Here is a 24988-nt window from a genome sequence, read left to right as displayed (position 1 = left end):
CAGTGATTCTGTATTCTCAGCTCATCTTACTCAGTTTGCTTATACATCTCTTCTCACTGGGCAGGTTAGCGGAGAGTGGCTGGTCTAGCTTGGTTTCTGATAGATACCATGTCTGTTCTTCCTCCAACAGTAACCCTAGTCTTGTTCTCAAGATAATGAAAAGCAGAAACAGATAAGACAAGCAGAAGCCCATAAGGCCTCTTGAGTGATTCCCCACCCCAACTCAGAACTAGCATCCCCTCGTCTCTGCCACATCCAGTTGGCCAGAACAAGTCCCAAGCCCATCCCAGATCTAAGGGGTAGGAAAATAGGTGTCACCTCTTGGTGATACATGCAGCAGAGAGACATTACAAGGAGGATGGAGGCATAAAGCGGTGAAAATGAGGCCACCTTTGTAATAAAATGAACACACATCAGATATTTTATTTATCTTTTGGACATTTTTATTTTATTGTAACAAACTACTTCAGTGTAAAAAGGTTGAATAGATTTAACTGTTAGAACATGTATTCTTCCCCCATCACTTACAGTATAATCCTTAAACTTATGTTTGGATAGTAGGACTTGGAGACTGTACCAAAGATATTTTTCTATTTGAAATGGTAGAAATGCTTTGTGTGTAATGGGAAAATGTTATAGAAAAATAAAATTCTTTTTTTTTGAGATTTTATTTATTTATCTTTAGAGGGGAAGGGAAGGAGAGAGGGAGAGAAACATCAATGTATGGTTGCCTCTTGTGCATCCCCTGCTGGGAACTGGCCTGCAACCCAGGCCTGTGCCCTGACTGGGAATCCAACCAGAGACCCTGTGCTTCACAGTCTGGCATTCAATCCACTGAGCCACACCAGTCCAGGGGGCAGAATGAAATTCTTAATTGGGATGGGAACAGAGAAATATATCAAATAATCCAAGAAATGATTTAGTACTTAGTCTCATGTGCACATTAATTTTAGCTAAAATAAAACTGAGACTACAACTAGAAAAGAGCAGAGGTAGTCAGAGTTGAGAGGTATTTTTAGAATTTCACTGTTAAAACTTTGTTGACAATTATGTCGTATTCTAAACTAATGAAAGAATGTTAAATACTGTTATAAATATAGCACTTTTCCATCATTACAGTTGACACACCCCTGACTTCCTGTGAATCTTGGTTTACCTCCTAGAAGTCTACTGAACAACAGCATATTATGCAATTGTTTCATTTAACCTGGTAACGTAAAACTGCTACAACTTTTAGGAAGGACTTATGTGTTTGATTTGACAGTTAACTGGAAAAATGAAGAGGACAGATGGAGTAGAATAACTGTAATTTCAAAAATCACAGAAATTAATCTGTAGCCAAAGCCAATTGGCTTTGGGAGTAACCATGCCAACTTTTAATTAGCCATGGAAGCAAGCAATTGGGAAGCATAATAGTAATTCAATAACCAAGCAAGAGGCTTAACATTAGTCACTACTGATTATGTGTATTTGTTTCTTATCTGAAATGCTAGTGAATAACTCTAGATTTATGTGAAATATGCTTATCTCTCTATTGCTGCATCTTTAATAGTGGCTATAGAAAAAGTGAAGTATCAAAAAAAAAGGAGAGACATGAAACGGAGGAGAATAATCATCAAGGGCTATATTATTTCATGAGCATTAAATTGTCTTTTAAAGTATTATTTTTAATAATTGCACAATATTTCACTATATAGCTATGTTATAGTTTATCGGAACATTCCACTTGTGAGAAATTTAAGTCTCGCCTATGTTTTGTTTGTTTTAGCTACAACTTAATATTTAATGTACTTAAAATATACAGAATTAGCATACTTTGTCAAGCATCTTTGAATACATCTTTTTATTTCCTTCCTTTAAATTAGACTTAAGGAATTAGATTATTGGGTTGATGGTTATGGAAATTTTAAAGATTCTTGTTACACGCATCTCATTTCCCCGTTGTGAATACAGAGAATCTGATCGGCTGACTTTTGATCCAATCACCTGTCTGGAAAGCCCTGCTGCAACGCCTCTCACTTGCAGCCAGTGCCTGGGGTTTTAAGAGGGGTGTGGGGTGAATAAAAATAATAGGCAGCCACAGGACTGTGAGTGCTGTTGATATGTGGAAAAGCTCTTGATTTTTTAAATCTTTATTTAGTGTCTGGTCAGTTTACTGACAATTTTCTTGTCAGCTCTACTTGCTAAAAGTGATATATATGATAGGAAAAACACATAATGACCTTGGCTTCTTCATTCCAATTAATTTAAGCTTCTTCATGTGTCATGTCTTGGTATAGATTGATGGAAGTTGCAGAATGAAAAGGGTAAATGTAGGGTGACTAGGAGACCTCTGCAGCCGTCAAGCAATGGTTGATTCTAGCTTGCAGTTTGGGTGCAGATGTAAAGAAGGGAGCAGATATGAGATATAACTTGGAAGTAGTATCAACTGATTTGGGTGACTTAGGTTTGAGAGAGAAGGTGGTAATAGAGATTATCATCACATTTCTGGCCATTGTTCATTGGAAGAGGAACAAATTTGTATGGGTGTTTATACCACAAATTTTAGAGGTACTTAAAGGCATTTCATTAGACCTGAGTTGAAGTTCAGAAAAAAGTCTGTACTACAGTTACATGGGGGGGCCAATCAGCACCTAGCAATGGGAGTGGGTCAGATTGCAGAGGGAGAGAGGCTGGAGGTGGAAGAGAGCCTGTGACTGTCAGTGGGGAAACTTAAACATTCAGGAGTTGAGCAGAGGAAGAAGAAGAGTATGGAAAAGAGGCATCTAGAGAAGCACAGGGAAAATAAGGAGAATGTGTTGCCAAATAGAAAAAAGTATTTAAGAAAGTGTTTAAATATTCAAAATGTTACATAGCAGTCAAATAAAGTAATAATATCAGTTGTCCCTATAGGTGACTTTTGCAAAAATAATTTCAAAGAATAATGCGAGTAGATGCCACGTAGGAGTTTCTCGAAGGGTAAATTACAAATGAGAGTATTCTGAAAACCCTCTCAAAAGCTGACTGTGAAGGGGGAAACAACAATAGAACACAAGCTGGAAAAGATATGAATTATTGAAGAAAACTTTAATACACCAGTATCCAACGCAGTCACGAGGTCCTTCTTAGGGAGTTCTTTTTTTTTTCTGTTTTCTCCATTTTTCTCCCCCATTGCCCTCCCCTGCCCATCCAACCCCACTCTCAAAGACAATTCCCCCCTCCATTGTCCTTATCCATGGGCCCTTTGTACATGTTCCCCTTCTTTCCCTTGTTATCCCCCTGCCCTCTCTCCTCTGATCCCTGTCAGTTTGTTCTTCATTTCTATGTCTCTGGTTCTACTTTGCTCATTAGTTTATTTTGTTCATTAGATTCCTCTTATATGGGTGAGATCAGATGGTATTTGTCTTTCGCTGCCTGGCTTATTTCATGTAGCATAGTGCTCTTCAGTCCCATCCACGCTGTCATGGGGAATTATTCTTGACCAAGAATATATTTGTAATCAAAAGAAAAGTATAGACTAAACTGAGTTACAGACTTACAAATGTCTCAAGGCTTCCTAAGGAATGTCATACTGAAGTCAGTCATACTATCTTGCTAAGGAATTCTAGTTAAATCAACAATATGACAAAGGCATCACTATTAATATCATTGAACAATATTCTGAAATTTCTGTCCAATGTCAGTTTTACTTCCAAATTATAGTTTAAATCTATCCATCTCTTTACATTTCCCCTGGTTCTGACTAAGTTGTAATTATTTTTTAGTCATCTCTTGACTACTCTCCCTCTTTTCAGTCTTACTCTTCTCTCATTCATTCTCCAAATTACAGGGAGATGAATCTTTATAAAACGAAGTACATGGCTCTTGTGTTTGAAACAATTAGATGTTTCCCATCAAATTAAAACCCAAAATCTTGCCTAGTGTGACCTATGCTTGCCTCTCTGAACTCATCTTCCCCAGACTCCCCTTTTCTCCTTCTCTGCTATAGTGACACCAGCTTTCTGTCAGTTCTTTGAAGTTGCCAAGCTCTCTTCTGCCTCAGGATTGTCCACTGGTGTCCCTGCTGCTTGGAATACTTCTCCCTGTATTTGGATAATCTCTGTCCATTTATCACACTTTTAGCAGTCATTATCTCAGGAAAGGTCTCCTTGATGAGGTTAAAGTCAGTCTGTTTGGGGTGGGTTTTTTTTGCTTTTATTTTTTTATTGTATTTCTTCCATTACCATCTATTCTCTTTACACCGTCTTCCACATCACAATCGCCACACTGTAGTCCATGTCCATGAGGCCTTTTTGCTTTTTACTCAATCGTTCTACGTGCTTACTCCCCTCCATAGCTGTCATCTTGCTCTCTAGGAGTCTGTCTCTGTTTTGCTTCTTAGTTCAGTTTGTTCATTAGATTCTACATATGAGTGAATCCATATGCTATTTGTCTTCCTCTGACTGGCTTATTTCACTTAGCATGATGTTCTCCAGGTCCATCTTTGCTGTCACAAAGGGTAACATTTTCTTCTTTTTTACAGTCAAGTAATATTCCACTGTGTAATGTCCCATAGTTGTTTTATCCACTCATCTACTGATGGACACTTGGGCTGCTTCCATACCTTGACAATTGTAAATACTGCAATGATCATAGGTGTGCTTATGTCCTTTTGAATCAATGTTTTTAGTTTCTTCAGATATATGTATTCCTAGAAGTGGGATTGTGAGGTCAATAAGCAGATGAATATTTAGTTTTCTGAGGAAATGCCATACTGTTTTCCACCATGGCTGTACCAGTCTGCATTCCCACCAAGAGGGCAGAAGGGTTCCCCTTTCTTCACACCTTTACCATCACTTGTTTCTTCTTTTATGAGGATAGTCATTCTGACTGGTGTGAGGTGACATCTCAGTGTAGTATTAATTTGTATAGCAAAGGAAACCACCAGCAAAATAGAAAAGCAACCCACGAAATGAGAGAACGTATCTGCAGATACATCTGATAAGGGGTTAATATCCAATATTTATAAAGAACTTATAATAAAACTGAACACCAAAAAATGAAGACACCAAATAACCAATTAAAAAATAGGCAAAGGACTTGAATAGACACTTCTCCAAAGAGGACATGCAGATGGCCAATAGACATATGAAAAGATACTCAACATCACTAAGAAATGCAAAATCAGTCTTTTTAAAAATAATTTCTCATTATGCCTTCAACACTACACTTCATTCTTGTAGCACTTACGACAATTCATAGTTATAAATTCACTGCCATGAGGTTTTCTTTTTTCTGTTTTCCCCAGTTAAAGTAGAAGCTTCATGAAACAGCAAATGTATATGTCTTTTTATACCTTTTTCTCCAGCCCCAGCATCATGCCTATACATTGAATAATTCAATTAATTAATCACATCCTGGAGGAAAATAGTGCAGACAAGGTGAAGTAGTGTTTCTTTTCTGCCTCCTGAAGTATTTGATTTGGCTTCAACCCTACTTTTTCAGATTCCTGCTATTGAATTTATGAAGTACAGTTGTAGGTTGAGATGAATTTTCTATGTATGGCCCTTGGAATTGTGTTTTACAAATGACAATATATAAAACATTAATATATTTAGTAATATACCAGAATGTGCATGGAATAAAGCAGTTAACATATTTTGATTTATTATTATTTGTGAAACACATTGACAAACAGCATTATTTGGTTCTTTATTCAGTAAAATAAAAGAATGCAGTTCTTTTAATACCAGATATTATGATATCTTTTTAACTTAGCAGCAGTGCTAAAGGTTGTCTACTGATTCTCATGTCATGATTTTTAGTTGTAATTACAATGGAATTTTGGAATTACTGACTGTAATGACCTTAGGTTGGCTTCATTAAAGAAATTTATTCAGAAGCTATTTTATGTGACCTCTGAACAAAGGAATATGGAAATTTGGGGGCACATAATGAGAGATTAGTAGAAAAGGCATGACCCTCACTTATATAATGATTGAGACAACTTGACTTTTGATAGTTTCTCATTAATCAGTGATGAGTATTTGAAAAGGATGGTTTCTAATTTGCTTCAATTTTGCTTTTATTTTGAATTTTATCCCAATTATCCTGTTTCTTCACTCCAGGCTCTAGTGTTATCTCAGATTTCTCATGTCTTAATCCCAGGGTCTCTCTGTGCCGTAGACACAACTTCCACCGGACTCCCCTGCCTCCCCTTTCCTCAGCTTCTTCTTCATCTCCCCACTGTTTCTTTTTCGCTTGTTTTGCCTTCATCCCATTCAAGCATGATTCCATTTTCAGGTTACATTCTTTCTATTTTTATTTCAGGAAGCTCTGAGAAAGGAAGAGAAATTTTCATATAAATAAATGAATTCATGAACAGATCACTCTAGAGGGGTTTTTTTGTATTCAAAAACAAGGAAAAGATCTAGTATGCAATTTCCCCCTAATATCTGATCACTCCTGAATGAGAGTGCATTTTATTTATTTTTTCCATCACCATTTATCCCCTATATCCTCTACCATCTCACCCCACCCCCGGCAATCACCACACTGTTGTCCATGTCCATGAAAATTAAGAGTAAAGTAAAGGTAACTCCATATTTGGTAACAGTGATTTTAATGTATAAAAATAGGTCATTTATAATTTTTTATAAAATGGATTTTAAATTAAACCAGCAATTGCTTCTGCTTACCATAATCATCAAATATTCATCATTGCTGTTTTCACTAAGTCCTAGTTAATAAATGTACTTTATATTAACTGAAACTCTTTGTTGGAGGTGCATTCCAGATGGTAGGAAGGTAATTAATTCAATGTCACCAAATATTAGATGACAGGTGCATTTTTATTTAGAAGCCACTGGCATGTGAACTTCTTTCACATTCAATGTAAAAGCAATTCACTGTATAGTAATTGCTGGACAAGTGTGTCCCACCAGACTTAAATAGCAGAATTCCACTGCACAGAAAAACAGAGGTGTTGGTGCAGCTGCTGCCCTAAGTGGTTGTTGTGAATGACTGTGTGACAACTTATCGTCTAGGCTTATGACCATCTATTGCTTCATAGTTTAGTATCTTACAGAAAGTATGCTTGGTTATTATTTTTCTTTGCTAATCTTCACAATCCCCTTTAAGCCTTATAAGTAATTCCCCCCTCAGCAATCTGTTCCAATAGCAGTTAAGGATGAATGAGACAGGATGCAGAAAGCAATTCACATTTGGTTTGCTTTTTCTCCATTTTTCCTTGTTGTTTGTCATGTTCTGCCAATAATCATACTATGAGATCAAAAATAAAGATAAAATGAAAAACACATTAATACTTTGGGAAAACATTTTGTGGAATGTTATTTTAAGTACCTGCACTTGTCCAGCCCTGGGAAGGAGTGTGGCAATGCAGATGGCTTCACCCACTGGCTCTATTCCAGGGGCTCTCTGATAGTGATCCTTTCTCCACTTAAGGTTTACTTCTGAATACAGATGATTATTCATGGAGCTGCTGTCTTGGTAAAAATCAAGGGCTGAGTCACACAATAGCACACAGTAGACTCAGGTCAAACCAAGTGTTCTTCCTTAGGTTACAGGGAATTTAGGAGGTTATCTGCTTTGACTCTTGTTATTTAGCTTTTTTAATTATATTTTATTGATTATACTGTTACAGTTGTCCCTATTTTATCCCTTTGCCCACCCCACCCAGTACCCCCCACAGCCTCAGGAAATCCCCACCCCTTTGTTTGTGTCCATAGGTCATGCATGTAGTTCCTTGACTACGTCATTTCCTGTACTGTACTTTACATCCCCATGGCTATTCTGTGACTAACAATTTGTACCCCTTAATTCCCTCACCTCTCCACCTATTTCCCCACACCCCTCTCCCATCTGGCAACCATCAAAACACTGTCCTTATCCATGATTCTGTCTCTATTCTTCTTGTGTGCTTAGTTTGTTTTTTAGATTCAATTATTGATAGGTACATGTTTATTGCCATTTTATTGTTTATAGTTTTAATATTCTTTTTCTTAAAATATGTTCCTTTAACATTTCATGTAATGTTCTGTTCATGATGAACTCCTTTGGTTTTCTCTTTTCTGAGAAGCTCTTTAATCTGCCCTTTGATTCTAAATGACAGCTGTGCTAGGTAAAGCAATCTTGGCTGTAGGTTTTTGTTTTTGATGACTTTGAATATTTCTTGGCAGTCCCTTCTAGCCTGCAAAGTTTCTTTTGAGAAATTAACTGACAGTCTTATGGGAACTCCCCTGTAGGTAACTAACTTCTTTTCTCTTACTGCTTTTAAGATTCTCTCCTTATCTTTAATCTTTGGCATTTTAATTATGGTGTGTCTCAGTGTGTACCTGTTAGCATCCATCTTGTTTGGGACTCTCTGTACTTCCTGAACTTGCATGTCTATTTCCTTTACCAGATTAAGAAAGTTTTCTTTCATTATTTTTTCAATTTCTTGCCCAATTTATTGCTCTTTCTCTTCTTCTTCTGGCACCCCTATGATGCAAATGTTGGTATGCTTCAAGTTGTCCAAGAGGTTTCTTGTGCTATTCTCATTTTTTAGATTCTTTTTCTTCTTGTTGTCTTATTGGATTTTTTGGGGGGGGGTCTTGTTATTTCCATATCATTGCTTTGATTATTGGCTTCATGCATTTTTCTGTTGATTCTCTGTAAATTGTTCTCTATTTCCATTAGTAGGGTGGTCCCCAACCTTTAGGCACAAAGGAGTGTTTTCATGGAAGACAATTTTTCATGGATGGTGTGGGATGACAGGAGGCAAAGCTCAGGTGGTAATTAATACAAATGAAGCTTTGCTCACTCATCCTCTGCTAACCTTCTGCTGTGTGGCCCAGTTCCTAACACAGGCCACAGACTGGTACCGGTACACAGCCTGGGTGTTGGGAACCCCTACATTAGTATATCCTTCATTTATACCTGGGTCTTTTTTATGCTGTTGTGGCACTAAGTTCTTTGAGAACCCTTATAACCAATATTTTGAATAGTGCATCTGATAATTGACAGATGCAAAAATTCCTCATCTTCATTTTGTTTACTTCATTTGATAGGTGGCCATTCAGGCTCTCTCTCATTAAGGCTGACAGACAATTCAAAGTTCTTATTTTAAGCCAAAATCTATTCCTTGTTATTTTGACCAATTTGTCTCAGCTCTAATCCTTTGGGAGAATGCATTCTGAGATTATCCCTTCTTCCAAGTAGCTGACAACCTTTTGGAGAGTTGAAGATAGTGTCTTCTTCTAAACCATGTTAGTACTTCAAGTTTTCCCATTGTGCTTCATGGATCCTGGTCCATTGACCCCTCATATTCCTCACAGCCTTAATCTTTTGATACTGTAGCTCATCAGTGTCCTGTTAGAGTGATATATATATACATAGACATAGAGTTCTTCTAGTGTGTTTTGAGCAAGGGATAATGCATGCAGTGTAACTGAGTGCAGGAACTTGGATTTAGTAGAACTGAGTCCTAATCCTGGCTCCACATCCACATGATTGCTAGGCTTCCTGTGTAAACAGGGAGAACTAGTTTAGATTACATCTATAACCACAAATCTTTAGAGCTAGAACGACTCAAAATATAAAGGGCATATACTACTGTCAGATAATTGTTTTCTTGAAATAAAATGTAAGTATTTACCTTTATATATGCCAACTTTAACTTTCATTTTGGGATTTTAGCTTCATGTTTCTACTTGTCAACTTTTAACTCTTTATTCTGACAGCTATTACAATATTCACTTTTCTCAGCCTTGTAACAGCCATGAATTTTGTATAGATAAATTCTGGGACTTTGAATAACTGGTATAAATATTGAATAAGACAAAGCCTGAAGCATAGCTCTGTGGCCACTAAAAATGAGTGACGTTAAAATGAGTGTCTTTATTCAACTACTTACTCACTTACCTCACTGTAATTTCCCATATTTATCTGACACATCTTAAGAAATGTTATTGAATGTCTTATTGAAGTAAATAAAACAATCTCATAACATTTGCATACTTTTTATTTTTTGACATGATATACCCTCTTGATAATCATATTCTTTACTAATAAATTAAAATCAATTAGTTTAATAATTAATTCTAGAATTTTGCCAGGGATCAATACCCAACTTATGCATTGCTTATGTTTATTTTTTAAATGAGGGAACATTATTGAATCTTAGCTTTTCGTTCTCTAAGATCTCAGAAATATATCTCAGTTACTCATTTCCATGAGCTTTTAGTATCTGTCCTTAATGTAATCTGCCCTTTTCTCTCTTAATGTCTGTCTTGGTCTCAGGGGTGGTTATTGAGAATCAGTAGATTAAAAAATGTCTTTGCTTTATTTTCAAATCAGTTTGATGCCAACCATGACCCAATATGATATTGAAATATTTTTTAAAACCCATGCCTGGTTTTAGAACACGTATTTTTGTTCACTCATCCATTTATTTGATCATTTCCTACCTAGTGTATACCAGGTACTATGTTCAGCACTGGGGTAACAGAGATGAAAGAGACAGGACATTCTTTAAAAGAGCATGCATGAAGTGTCTGATGGTTGGTAAGCAATTCTATGAGAAGGAAGTGGAGGGAGTGCGTAACTCTACCTGGCAGAGAGGAGTTTTTGAGTGAATATTTCTTAGTGTATCTTGAGGCATAAATAAGCATTCTCCAGACCAAGGAAGAAGCAAATGGAACAATTCATTCAAAGGCACAGAAAGGAACAAAACACAGGATGTATAGGGAACCAGATGGGGTGTATTATGTAACAAAATAAAAAGCAGTGACCAACAGAGGAAAAAAGAACTTGTAAAAACCTGACTGAAGCACAGCTTCAGGTAGAGAGCTCAACTAGGAGAACTGCCATGAAATAACATGAAGAGATTCCCTCTGAGAGTTCAGTTGCTGGCATATTTAGCTCACTCTCCTGGGTAAGGACATCACCTGACCTCCAAGCAAGCAATCATTATGGTAGAGAACTTTGTTATCTCTGGAAAAATCTTCCTGCTGGAAGACCCATGTGAAGTCTCCAGATGAAAGATTAGAGAGGCTCATGGCCCTTTAAAATACTCATGCTGACTTAAATGAGACTTTAGGTAAGCTTTTTGCTTGGCATTTCCCAGGAATTTCTGAAGCTCTCTATTTTCTTTATTCTTGCCATTTATAGAATCTGAAAGTTTTTGTGTAAGAGAGAGTGAATGGATTTGGTTTCTAGCCTAGGTTGATTCTGCTAGTTAAGATCCTAAGGCAACTTAAAGTATTTTATCCTTTCTTTGATTGAAGAAAGAAAAGAAAGAGCATGAAATGTAGCAAAGTTTTAGCATTTGATCATAAAGTGTAAGTGGTGAATTCCTGGCTTTACCTGCTAGTAAATAGCCATGCCTACCAAAGAACCCCAAATTTTACTGATCTTAAATTCCAATAATTAACTAGCCAGATGTCCAGTCTTTTCTTATGATCTCTACCCTCAAGTTGTCACAAGAATTCTCAGGGGTTTTATATGTGTTACCTCTATAAGCATGAGTTGACATAAAGCCTTGCTACTGTCATTTCCTCTTTTGGTTCCTGAGAAGAGAAACAGAAATTTCAGGTATAATTTGAGTTGGCATGTACAGATTTTGCTATGTATTATTCATTTAAGTTGATTGCTTGAAATGTCTGAATGTGTCTATGTGTATATATACACACACACACAAGAGAGAATTATTTATCCTATAGATAATTATTTTGTATATTCATGGAATATTTAGAAAAACTCATGCTTCCTAGGAAAAAATTAAGTTCACAAACAGACATGTTCACATACATTGCAAGATATATTCCTAGATATAAACAGTAATAAAGAAACCAAGAAATAGAGATTCCAGCAAAGATGGAGGCATAGGTAGTACTTCCTCACACAACTAAAACAAAGGCAACAACCAATTTCAAAACAAAAAGCAACCAGAACTGCCAGAAATTGAATTGTATGGAAGCCCAACAACCAAGATGTTAAAAAAGAAACACTCATTCAGAGTGGTAGGAAGGGAGGAGATGGGAGCTGAGAAAGAAAGGATGCAGGCAAGGTAGCAGCTGGCAGTCTTGGGAGTCCCATATTCATGTGCAGAGAAACTGGGAGGAACAGCAGGGGAGCAAGACAGACTGCACAACACAGGATTCTACCAAGGGGAAATAAAACCTCAAAATTTCTGGCCATAAAAACCAGCGGAGGTTGTGGTTTTCCTGTGAGAAAACCCTAGTCTCACAGAAGAGTCCATAGGAGGAACCCACAGGGTCCTGGAATGTACACAAACCCAGCCACCCAGAAATCAGCACCAGAAGGGCCCAATTCACTTGTGGGAAGTGGAAAAAGTGACTGAAAGTGGGCTGAGAGCCCATCAAGCAGCCGTGTTCCCTCTCTGACCCCTCCCCCCACACATAGTGCCACAACGCAGCTAAGTGGGTTGCCCTGCCCTGGCAAATACTTAAGGCTCCACTCCTTACAATGTAACAGCTGCACCAAGACAAAGAAATATGGCCCAAATGAAAGAACAGATCAAAACTCCAGAAAAGGAACTAAATAACCAGGAGATAGTCAACCTATCAGATGCAGAGTTCAAGACACTGGTAATCAGGATGCTCACAGAAATGACTGAGTATAATCACAAAATAGAGGAAGAAGTGAATACTATTCAAAGGCAAATAAAGAAAAATATACAAGGAACCAACAGTGAAGGGAAGGAAACTGGGACTCAAATCAATGATTTGAAACAGAAGGAAGAAATCAACATTCAACCAGAACAGAATGAAGAAACAAGAGTTTAAAAACATGAGGAGAGGCTTAGGAACCTTTGAGACAATTTTAAATGTTCCAACATCCAAATCATAGGAGTGCCAGAGGAGAAGAGGAAATGCAAGAAATTGAAAACTTATTTGAAAAAATAATGAAGAAAAACTTCCCTAATCTTGTGAAGGAAATGTACTTCCAGGAAGTATAGGAAGCTTGGGGAGTTCCAAAGAAGTTTGATCTAAGGAGGGACACACCAAGATACATCATAATTAAACTACCCGAGATTAAAGATAAAGAGAGAATCTTAAAAGCAACAAGAGAATTTCAGACAATTGCCTATAAAGGAGTTCCCATAAAACTGCCAGCTGATTTCTCAAAAGCTAACAGAGAAAAGCAAATATTCAAAAAAGGGTGGGGAGCTAGTTTAAAAATTAAAGGAGCAAAATTAATCAAGGTATTAAAATTGACATCACAAGTACTTCACAAGAAAATTAAATAATTTATGTGCACTGAAAAGAAGAGATTAATCTTATTCCTCTTTACTTCAGTCTGATTGTGTAGATAGAAAGCCTAAGACACTATGGTAGGAAAAAGTTTTTAATTGCCAAAAGAATTTGGGTAAGAGATATATTGAAAAAACAGAAGATTTTCCTACCTTAGCTGTAAACAATTAGAAATATAAATAGGAAATATTCCATTAAAAGTAGCAAAAGCAATAAGGAATCTGGGAAAATTTGAATAAGAAAAGACCATATCTACACAGAAAATCAAAGGATACAAAATAAGATTAAATGAGGTAGATACCATTTTTAAAGTTACAATATAAAAGTTCATTAATTCAAAATTAATATGTAAAGTTAATGCAATACAAGTATGAAGTCCGGCATGTTATATAATTTGTTTTGAAGTTGGATAAAATTACTTAAAGTTTATATGGACAAATGAATACCTGAAAATAGTCAAAATTGTAAGAAAGAACAAAGTAAGGTTGTATTTGCTTTACTGCACAGCACATCATTCTATAAAGTCACCATAATAACATAAATATTATATTATGTAGTTAAAAGGTAGGTAAAATAGCAATGAGAATCTAGAAATTGATCCTAGAATTTATAAGAATTTAATAAATGTTTACATTTCTATTCAAAGGAAAAAATGACTTATTCTAAAGATGTGCTGGCTGTACTGACCGTATCCATATGAAAAATATCTTATATTCTATAAAATATATGAATTCAAAATGGATGAAGGATTTATGTAAATGTCAAAATAAAATATATATTTTGCATTAGTACAAGCTAGGGGCAATGGTATACCTGACCAAGATTTTGCACCCAGGGACAATAAAGGTCAGATGTATTATACGTAGAAAATTAAACATTTTAATGGTAAAGGACCATAACAAAAATGTATTACAAAATGACAGTTCTAGTAAAGTTATTATACAATTAACAGACAATCAGTTAACATTTTTACTTTTCAAAGAGTTTTTTTAAATTAATGAGAAAATATGAACATTTTATTTTTTAGAGCAAATAAAATATATGAATAGATTTGCTACAGAGCAAACCCAAAATGTTAGCAAATATATAAAAGGCTCAGATTCACTAGTAGTCAGTGACATGTAATTTATAGCAATTATGAGTTGTAACTTCACACATATCACTCTGGCACCTGTTGCTGGATGTGACTTAAGGACAAAGGCATTCCCATACATTCATTGCTTGTGGGATGTGGAGAGTTGCAGCCTCTTTTGCAAAGCCATTTGGCAACATGTGTTTTTAAAAATTAATGGTAATCCCTTTCTCTAGCAAACTCCTTGAAACTCTGATTTATACAAAGTAGACCACATGCATTTAACGGTGTTTATTGCAGCATGGTTTATAGCGGCAAAAAACTGGGGACAGTGTAAATAGTCATTAACAAGAAAACACTTGAATAAATTGTGGTACTTCTATATTATAGAGTGTTATGGAACTATTGAAGAGAATCACTTAGGACTCTATCAGGTAATCCAAATTGATTTATAGAAAATAATGTTGAGGGAGAAAATTAAAATGCAGAAAAATATGTATAATGTAACCAACTCTTTAAAGCAAACAGAGGACAAAGTTCATGGTGTGTGTGTGTGTTTGTGTGTATCCAGTTATGATTATATGAGTTTGAAGAAAAAAATTGGAAGGATATATACAAAGTTCATAACAGAAACCTGGCATCTAGTGAAGGCATTATTAAAAAAGTAAGGAAAGAAGAGTATGTTTTATTTTTATTGTCATAACTTATATTTTTATATTTAAAAATACTTTATATCTAAAATATTTTACATTTATAAACTTTATATTTAACATATAAATGGTTTATGTGTATGTTTTATAGTCATAAAACATGTATAAATATATATTGATTGTCTTATTATACATATTTATAGATATGTACACTACATATATCCTTGAGCATATATCAAATATTTGACAAAAATATTTTCAAATCTGTACTAAAATATGTTTTATGTAATTACATTTAGGAGTTTATATAAAATTATGTTTGTATTTTATGTAATTTTTAATTTTAAATAACAAGTACAAGAAAAATAGGTTGAAGGCAGGAAAACCAGCTGGCTAAAGTGCCACAATGGTATATGGATGAAATTGAACTAGGATCATGACAACGATAAGGGCAGGATCAGACACACACAGGAGTAATTTAATAAGAATAAAAATGAAAATGCAAAAATAGAGAAGAGAGGAAGGATGGATGGAAGATTCTTTATTCTGTTTCATTGATTTATTTGTCTACATTGAACCAATAAATTTCCTAATGTACTGATATTTCGTAGTAAGTATGGTACTGAAATTACTAAAGCAAAAGTCCTTTCACTTTGCTCATTGAGAGTATCTTGGGTACTCTGGGACCTTGGTATTTCCATGTCAATTTTAAGGTCAATATGTCAATTTCCACACTCACACACATACAATCTGCTGAGATTTTGAATGAGTTTTCTTTCAACCTATAGATCATATGGGAGGATTTATCTTGTGATAATACATAGTCATTCAATATTTAGTGTACCTATTTACTTAGGCTTTCTTTACTGTTTCTTAGTTATATAATTTTCACTGTAGAGTTTTTAAATGATATGTTGTATTATTACTACATATTTGATATTTTAGTGCTATTGTAACTAACTCTAGATTTTAACTTTTTATTTTTTGCTGCTAGAATACTAAAATATATTGTTTTGTTTATTGACCTTGTATTCAGCAACTTTGCTCTGTCAATCAATCAACTCTAAGTGTGTAGATTATCATGTCATATATGAATAAGCAATTCTAATTCTTCCATTCTTGTTCTTATTCACTGGATTTCTTTTTTGCTGTGTTGCACTGGCTAGGGCTTTTGGTACAATATTGAATAGAAATGGTTATAGTGGGCATTCTTGTCTTCTTCATACAATCAGAAGGAAATAATTCAATATTTCATAATTAAATGTGCTGTATATTTTTGTAGAAATACTTTATGATAAAAGGAATATGAGAAAGATAGTTCTGAGTTTTCCTTTGAATACCTATTCAGATACTAAAAATTTTAAGTGCTTTTTCTGCAGCTGGTGAAATACGAGTATGATTTTTCTTTTTATTCATGATGTATTGTCCCTTTTTTTTATATCAGCAGATCCAATTTGCTAATACCTTTTTTAAGGAGTTTTGCATCTGTTTATGAAAAACCTGAGCAATTCCTTTCTTGTAATTTCCTTGTCAGATTTCGGTGTCAGAGTTATGCTGGGGTTATATAATGAAAGCTATAATCTTTCTTGGTTTCCAAAGGAGTATGTGTAATATTTATATCATATCTTCTTTAAAGGTTTTTTTAAAAGATTTTATTTATTTATTTTTAGAGAGAAAGGGAAGGAGAGAGTTAGAGAAACATCAATAGGTGGTTGCCTCTTACATGGACCCCACTGGGACCTGGCCTGCAACCCAGGCACGTGCCCTGACTGGGAATCTAACCGGCGACCCTTTGGTTCCCAGCTCGCACTCAATCCACTGAGATACACCAGCCAGGGCCCTTTCTTCTTTAAAGGTTTTTAACAACTCACCAGAAAAGCCAAGAGGATCTGGAGGTTTCTTTGTGAACATTTTAAAATTATGGGTTTAATTAGTTTGTTTTATTGTTTTCTTTTTTGTTTCTCCTCAAAATTTGGAAAAGCTCTGTTCCTGTGGCCATTTATATTCGTAAAGTAAACTAGGCTCTTTATTTCTGCACTCAGTATCTGCTGATGGCCTTCTCTGGGATGGCAGAACTAGCATAGTTCTACTCTTTGTCTCTTGCAGTCGTCTGGCTTCAATGAATTACATTGTTTTTCTTAGTTTTTACCTTGGTGTTATTGACATGCAATCTTTGTTACTTAATTTATTGGTTTAAAGATGGTCTTTAAATACCTCATCACAAATGATAAAGGAATTATTACATTCATATTGCCACTCTTTTTTTCTCCTCTCCTTCCAATATATATAATTGGAAGGAGAATATAATTTCAACAGTTTTAATATTATCGTATTTAATATTTAATATATTTAATATGAATACATTTAATATTATATGAATATATAAATAATATATATTATTTTTCTTTTTTCTCCTCTCCTTCCAATATATAATTGGAAGGAGTATGTAATTTTCTAATTTTAATATTATAGTATTTACATTTAGTTCTAACCACAATACACAATTTTTCTTTTTTTCTTTTAGTCTTACAGCTAAATGGAATTTGTCTTCAGTCCTTTGCCTGAATGATAACAGTCTCTGTATTATTCTCTTATTTGGCTGATGCTTGTCTTCTAATTTTCTTCTTAAAAAGTCCATGAAAAATATACATATACAGAGTATGTAGAGAGCCCGCAAATTTTTTTCTTTATACTTTAATGATAATTATGTTGGGTTATAATTCTTGGGACAGTCTTTTTTTTCCTTGAGAACATTTTAGGCATTGACCTACTAATATTGAGTATTGAATGTTACTGTGGAAGTATATGCATTCAGCTTAAAACCTTTTTCATAGGAGAGTGATAATTTTCTTCACTTTTAGTGTGGAATCTAATGAACAAAATAAACTAATGAAAAAATAGCACCAGAAGCATAGATGTGTGGAACAGACTGAGAGCTGTCAGGGCGGTGGGGGAAGGGGAGACTGGATGAAAGATGATGAAGGGATTAGAATAAGAACATTTATGCATAACCCATGGACATGAACAACAGTAGATGTTCATGTCCAGTTCATGGACATGAGCACTCCAAATTGACTGGGGTGGTGGGGAGAGCTGGGTAGAGGCAGGCGAAGGGAGAAAAATTGGGAACAGCTGTAATAGCATAAATAATAAAATACAATTAAAAGATGGAATTAATGCAAATTAAATAATCAAGTGTGTTATGCATATTAATTTTACTGAGTTAATTTAAAGGCTTCCTTTAAGAGTTGGTAGCATTTGAGGAAAATTTCTTTAGATTTAATTTGAGTAAGTACAGGTTTCTCTACTTGTAGTTTGGGTCAACACATAAAGTATACCTCAGAATATGTCTTTTAGAGGAGAGATTACTTCCTTGGGCATTAGAAGACTTGAAAATGAATTGCTCACTATCAAAGTTTTAATAGTACTAAGTTAAAAGTATTTAATTGGAGTTTTCTGGTGTAGTGTGGTTTTGGAATCTTCAGCCTAATGATTTCCTTATTTAAGTTAGCAGGTTTTGACTTTATACTGGAAAAGACTCTCAATGAGTTAATGGAGAGTGACTAATGCCAGACAGAGGCATTGTAATCACTTCCTACTCTTTCCTCTGAATAGAAACACCTAGTCTGCCAACCAGAGGTCCATGGTCCCACGATGCATTCAGCACCATTAGAAAGGGAGACGAAAGATGGGGGAAGACTCAGACACGTTGCACTTAGGTTTGTTGGAGACAGAGCTTAATCAGAAAAATCAGCACCACTTGAAAATGAGCGTAGTGAGTAGAAAGTAGAGATGTGGATCCTGGAAACTAAGTTCCCTTAACCATTACTGAGCATCTTCAAAAGTTCTTTAAACATTTATTTCTTTGTCCACAAAATTGTAAAAATTTCCCTTATTTCAAAAACTTCACTCAAAAAAGTCTCTCCTGGGTGTCTTTGAAAGTTTAGACCATTTAAAAATGCATATTATTAATTTTACTGTGTTAATAGTTATTATGGTTCAGTAGTGTGTATAATATCTATCAGGGGACATCTTAAAAAGCATATTATCATAAAATGCATATTTAAAGGCTTTTTACCTACATAAATTGAATCTAATAGATTATAACACCTCCGGTGGGTCCATTAGGGTCTTTGGAAAATACAGTTCAGAGCCTTGTTAAAACATATATTCTCTTTATCATATTCTACTTAGAGATTTGGCTATAGTAACCTAGACCTTGAATGTTGTTATGTTGCTTAGTTAAGAAAAATGAAAATTCAAAAGTAATTTTTTTCCAGTAAGACAGTCTACTAAGCCAGGAAGAAAGCAAATTTTATAATTACTTATAGTGGTTTTCATTTCAAATAATATACCTAGAAAAGTTTCCATTAAAAATAATATCTGTCATGCTGACCCACTGTGCACCCAGATGCAGTGGCGAGAATGCAGGAGAATGCTGTTTTTGTCTGCCGCAGGAACATTCCAGGGTACTGTGACTACCTTGGCCTGCCAAGGGTAATGCAGCTGGTCAGGGACATGGGAAAAAAAGTAATAATTATAACAATATCTGTCAGTAAAACTGTTTAATGACACAGATTGCTATGTATAACAAATCCTCCTTTCACACATCAGAAAAATGAGGGCATGTGTTTCAGTATAAGCTGAGGTTATTAATTGTTACTCATCGGTGGGGTGTACTTTAATGAAAAGCATCAAGTATAAATTGTATGCAGTGTCATAATGGCGTCTACAGACCACCTATATCAGAATCTCCTGGGTGCTCAAACATACCTGCTCCTCTCACGTCCCTGGATCTACTGGAAAAGAGGTCTAGGCATGTGCTGTGAAATTTGCATTTTAGTGAGCTCCATTAGAGATTCTTGCACAACAGCTGAAATTTGAAAGAAGTGGTTATTTAAATCTACAAAGCCAACCACATAAGGTAGCCAACCCCTGGAGTCCTATCCAGGCTGAATTCTGCTGCCTGTGTGTACTCTGACTACAGAGTGTGTGCCGTAACTCCTTCCATGTTCTGCAAGGTATACTTTGAAACCGACCTGATCAGTGCTACCCACTTTGGATTTACATAAGTCACTGAGCTTTTTGGCTCTAATGCCAAGCCAGTCAGCTCTAACTTTGCAGCTACTGTTGGGAACTGTGTGAGTAGGGATTTGAGCACAATTTTTCCTCAGGAATCCTCTTCCCTGCTAGGGCTTTTGGTGTCTTTTAAAAATCATTTGGTGGTTCAAAATCAGGGGGCGTCACCCCACCAGTGTTCACTCAAGGCCTATGGATATTCAGTGATTATAACCGATTCTCAACTAACCAAGACAGAACACAACAAAATAAAAAGCTTTTGTCATGTCACTTCACTCCATAATCTTCCTCAAACATTGAATTATAAAAACTGGAATTCTATTATTATTAACTAATGGCCCTATCTCTAAATTTTCCCCATTTTCTTTCACTTTAGAAGTACAAACAATAGCACCTTTGCATTTGCCTGTGGCCCAAATACAAGGCCACACTGAAAGAAAAGTCTTCACTTGCTACTGAAAAGCATCAACTCTGGTGGTTGAAATAAGTTTATGTTGCATTCACCAACCGCGAGAACAAATGTCGGAGACTTTCGGGGTTCCAAAGATGTTACTTTATTGGCCAAGTTTAACCTGCACAGGGGCGAACTCTCCAAAGTGTCCGGAGACACGGTGCCCGCAAGGGCTGCAAATGAGAGTCTCGCCAAACGCTTACAGGCTTAGGGTTTTATGGAGGCGCGCAAGCAAGCTGGATACAGAAGCAGATGTGGCGGTTAGCGGTTGGCTCAGGGGCACAATAGGGTTACTGATTATTGGTGAGTTAACTCGTGCACTGGCTCGTGCTCCTTTACTTGATTGGTCAGTTGAGCTGGTGCACAGGGGTAAAATTTTCCCCCCTAGTGACTGTCTAGATGGCTATCTGCCTGACTGACCGTTGCTCTGGCACGCCCTGTTCTTCGGGTGTGTCCGGCCTCTTTGCATTAGTTAGTAAAACACCTTTTGTTTCCTTACAGCTAGGTTCTGGCTAGTTCCCCTTTGCCCTCAACATTTAAAACAAATCTCACACTACTGGCTTAAAGTTCTTGAGAGAATTGCGTGGTTACTGGTCCCACAAAGTGGTTATAGCACATAGAATCATCTAGTGCTTATGAGCTTGTGAAGTTTTCTGCAAGTTAGAGACATGAGCACCAGCATTCACATCATAGCTCTTACATTCCCTGGCTTCTAAGATTTGTATTTAACAAAAGGCCTCCCAGCCCTGTTTAACTGCCCTGTGGTGTTGGTTCTTGATTGTTGATAAGGATTCCCAGCTCTGCTTACTTAGGAGCTCTCTAAAATTCTTCCTTCTCTGGTAAAGAACCCCTACTGAATTGAGTTGTGGATATCATAAAAGTGCCCTAAAAAATCCAGTCAAATACTGGGCTTTCTCAGCCCAAGGTTGAAGTAAATGGAAAATGTGGGAAGTTTGAAATTAAGTATGAACGTTAAGTTTTGACATGGGAGGAATAAACTGCGTAAGTATAAAAGATAATTATTTGAACTCTTAAAGCTTTAAACTAAGTATTCTGACTCATAATATGGGTTCTGGAAAAGACTCTGAAATGGTTTGCTACTTGCCTTGCTGTAAGAGACAGATCTTTTGGTTTTTAAAGAAATGTTAAACTTAAATTAGAAATTATTTTAATGTGTACATGGGCAGCATTTTTAGTTTTCTTTCCCCATTCCTATGGTTTCATTCTGAACTAACTACACCTTTATTTATCAGTGGTTCGTTATGTTAGAGGCAGGTAAAAACTTATGTCATTTTCTCTACTTCTCCTATTGGCTAAATTTGGCTAACAGTTCAACAGTGAATCATAACACTATCACTACTGAGTAGTAAAGTCCAGGCAATAAAGATGCCTCAGTCTATAACAGCATTGCAAGCCTGACTGTCTGAAAAGGGTCTTGAGTCCTCTAGTACAAGCTCACTTTTTAAAAATATTTTATTTATTTATCTTTAGAGAGGAAGGGAAGGAGAGGATAGAAGTATCAATGTATGGTTGCCTCTTGTGGGTCCCCTGCTGGGAACTGGCCTGCAACCCAGGCATGTGCCCTGACTGGGAATCGAACCGCGATCGTGTGGTTCGCAGGCCCTTGCTCAATCCATTGAGCCACACCAGCCAGGGCCAAGCTTGCTTTTGAGATTTGGCCTTTTCCTATTCATTGGTTCCCAGATAAGACAGTAAGAAAACAAACTATCCTCATTGCCAATAAATAAATGTCATACTAGGATCATTTGGAAGATCAAAACACTGGTTAAAAATTATTTCTAGTACCTCTTATAACTAACTCTTCATGAATCAGACAAGAGAGTTTATTGGGTTTTGTGCTAGAGGAGTAGAAAATAATAGAAAACAATATTCATGTATTAAAGGTCTCACAATACTGTGAGAGACTGGAGACTCAAACCACACTACCTTCCCTTTTTCCTTCAGTAGTCTCACTTGTCTTACCAGTTCAACCATCACCTCTCAGCAGGATGAGTCCCCAAATCTCTACCGTACACTTGAGTTCTCTCCTGATTTAGATCTACTTTACTCCATTACCTACCAGATCTATCTTCCTGGATGTCTTTGTTTATTTCCTTATGTTCAGTATGTTCAAAACAACATCCTTCCTCTTTTCTCTCACGTCTGCTTCAGTGATAACACCACCACCCTCCCAAACGTTTCATTTTTGTTAACTCATTTCTCTCTGTCTCTTGCTTCTGTAGCAACCCCTAGTTGCCCTTCTTATTCATTCCCATGCCGTTACCCTAAATTCCAGCCTTCCTTGCTTTTGCCTAAATGGTTGGAGTAGCCTCCTAACCAAATTCCTACTTCTAATCTCAACCCTCCCAATAATTTCTCCTATAGGCTAAGCTCCATTAATCTCCAAAAAGTAGAGTGTCCATCTTCCACTCAAAGAGTCAGTGCCTCCCAAATGGCTACAAGAAGCTGTCCTGACACTGCTACCTTGCCCTTCATGGTCTTTCATGATCTGATCTTGTCTGACTTTCTAACTTCCTTTCACAGCATTTCTCTTGTTCAGAATCCTGTGCTTTACTCAAACCAGTTAACTTGCTGGTCCTTATATTTGTGCCTTTACTTTTACCTTTCCCTCATTCCGGATAGGCTTCCTTCATTTCCTGTGATCTACTTCCTACCTAAAACATGGGACCTTGCCCAATAATTAAGCACAGAATTAGATATAGACTAAAGCTGGAGAGCCTGAGCCATACAATAGTACTGCCTGGGTCCAAACCCTGTCTCTGCCCCTTATTAGCTATGTCAAGACGCTTGTCCTTTCTCCACCTCCATTTCCTCATCTACAAAAAAAAATGGATTAAAGCTCTGAGAAGAGTGTCTCATACACATAAGATTTTTTGTTAATGCTAGATATCAGGTGTGAATGAATAACTTTTGTCTTCATTTCTAGGGCTTTGCCCTTTTAGCACCTTCTTATTTAGGTATTAATAAGTTTAATTATGAATATGTATAAAAACATATCTCTTTATTTGTGGGCATACAAATACTCTTCACATATCTTTATGTAAAATAAAGAACATACACTCAAGCATATTAAAGCAGTTATTGAAGACATTGCAAACAAACATAAAAGTATATAGAATACAGCGACAAATCCCTACGTGTACATCAGCTGGCTTCAACTCATGGCCAATCTTGTTTCATCTCCGCCCCCTCCTTTAAGATTTTGAGGCAATCCCCAATAGTATATGCTTCATCTATAAAGAGTTCAATGTGTATCTCTAAATAATAAGAACTTTTTCTTATATAACCTCTATACCATTATCACACATACTTTTTAATAGTAACTTCTTTTTTCCTTTTTAGCATATTTTATTGATTATGCCATTACAGTTGTCCCATTCCCCCCTTCACTCCCCTCCACCCTGCACACCCCTCCCCGACCAATCCCCCCCTTTGTTCATGTCCATGTGTCACAAGTTCTTTAGATTCTGTATTTCCCATAGTATTCCTGCCCTCGCCCCTGTCTATTTTCTACCTACCATCTATGCTACTTATTCTCTGTACCTTCTCCCCTCTTCTCCTCCTCCCACTCCCCTGTTGCTAACCGTCCATGTGATCTTCATTTCTATGGTTCTGCTCCTGATCTAGCTGTCCTCTTAATTTGCTTTTGTTTTAGGTGTGGTTGTTAATAACTATGAGTTTGCTGTCCTTGCACTGTTCAGATTTTTATCTTATTTTTCTTAGATAAGTCCCTTTAACATTTCATAAAATAAGGGCTTGGTGATGATGAACTCCTTAAATTTGACCTTATCTGGGAAGCACTTTATCTTCCCCTCCATTCTAAATGAAACATTTGCTGGATAGAGCAATCTTGGCTGTAGGTCTTTGGATTTCATGACTTGGAATACTTCTTTTCAGCCCCTTCTTGCCTGTAAGGTCTCTTTTGAGAAATCCGCTGACAGTCTGATGGGAACTCCTTTGTAGGTGACTGTCCCCTTATCTCTTGCTGCTTCTAGGATTCTCTCCTTCATTTTAATCTTGGGCAGTGTAATTATGATGTGCCTTGGTGTGTTCCTTCTTGGGTCCAACTTCTTTGAGACTCTCTGAGATTCCTGGATTTCCTGGAAGTCTATTTCCTTTGCCAGACTGGGGAAGTTCTCCTTTATTATTTGTTCAAATAAGTTTTCCACTCGTGGCTGTTTCTTTCCCCCTTCTGGTACCCCTATAATTCAGATGTTGGAATATTTAAAGATGTCCTGGAGGTTCCTAAGCCTCTCCTCATTTTTTTGAATTCTTGTTTCTTCCTTCTTTTTCATTTGGTTGTTTTGTTCTTCCTTCTGGTCCATTCCATTGATTTGAGTCCCAGTTTCCTTTCCATCACTGTTGGTTCTCTGTGCATTTCCCTTCATTTCAATTAGTTTAGCTTTCATATGTTCCTCTAATTTGTGACTAAAATCAACCAATTCTGTAGGCATCCTGATCACCAGTGTTTTGAACTGTGCAT

The 24988-nt window shown here is 36.3% G+C and overlaps 1 protein-coding gene and 1 non-coding gene across 2 annotated transcripts in view; both read left to right on the top strand.

The window, feature by feature from the left end:
• COL19A1 (collagen type XIX alpha 1 chain) overlaps nucleotides 1–24988 on the top strand; it is a 341924-nt gene that overhangs the window by 109428 nt on the left and 207508 nt on the right. The gene's annotated exons all lie outside the window — the stretch shown is intronic.
• Nucleotides 19345–19478, top strand: LOC118978762 (small nucleolar RNA SNORA77). The gene has a single exon (XR_005064790.1). It is a non-coding gene; the product is annotated as a small nucleolar RNA SNORA77 (small nucleolar RNA).

The sequence above is a fragment of the Sturnira hondurensis genome, unplaced genomic scaffold, assembly GCF_014824575.4.
Source record: "Sturnira hondurensis isolate 20B ecotype Veracruz unplaced genomic scaffold, ASM1482457v3 Scaffold0022136, whole genome shotgun sequence".
Lineage (NCBI taxonomy): Eukaryota > Metazoa > Chordata > Mammalia > Chiroptera > Phyllostomidae > Sturnira > Sturnira hondurensis.
This window is presented reverse-complemented; position numbering and strand designations above follow the sequence as displayed.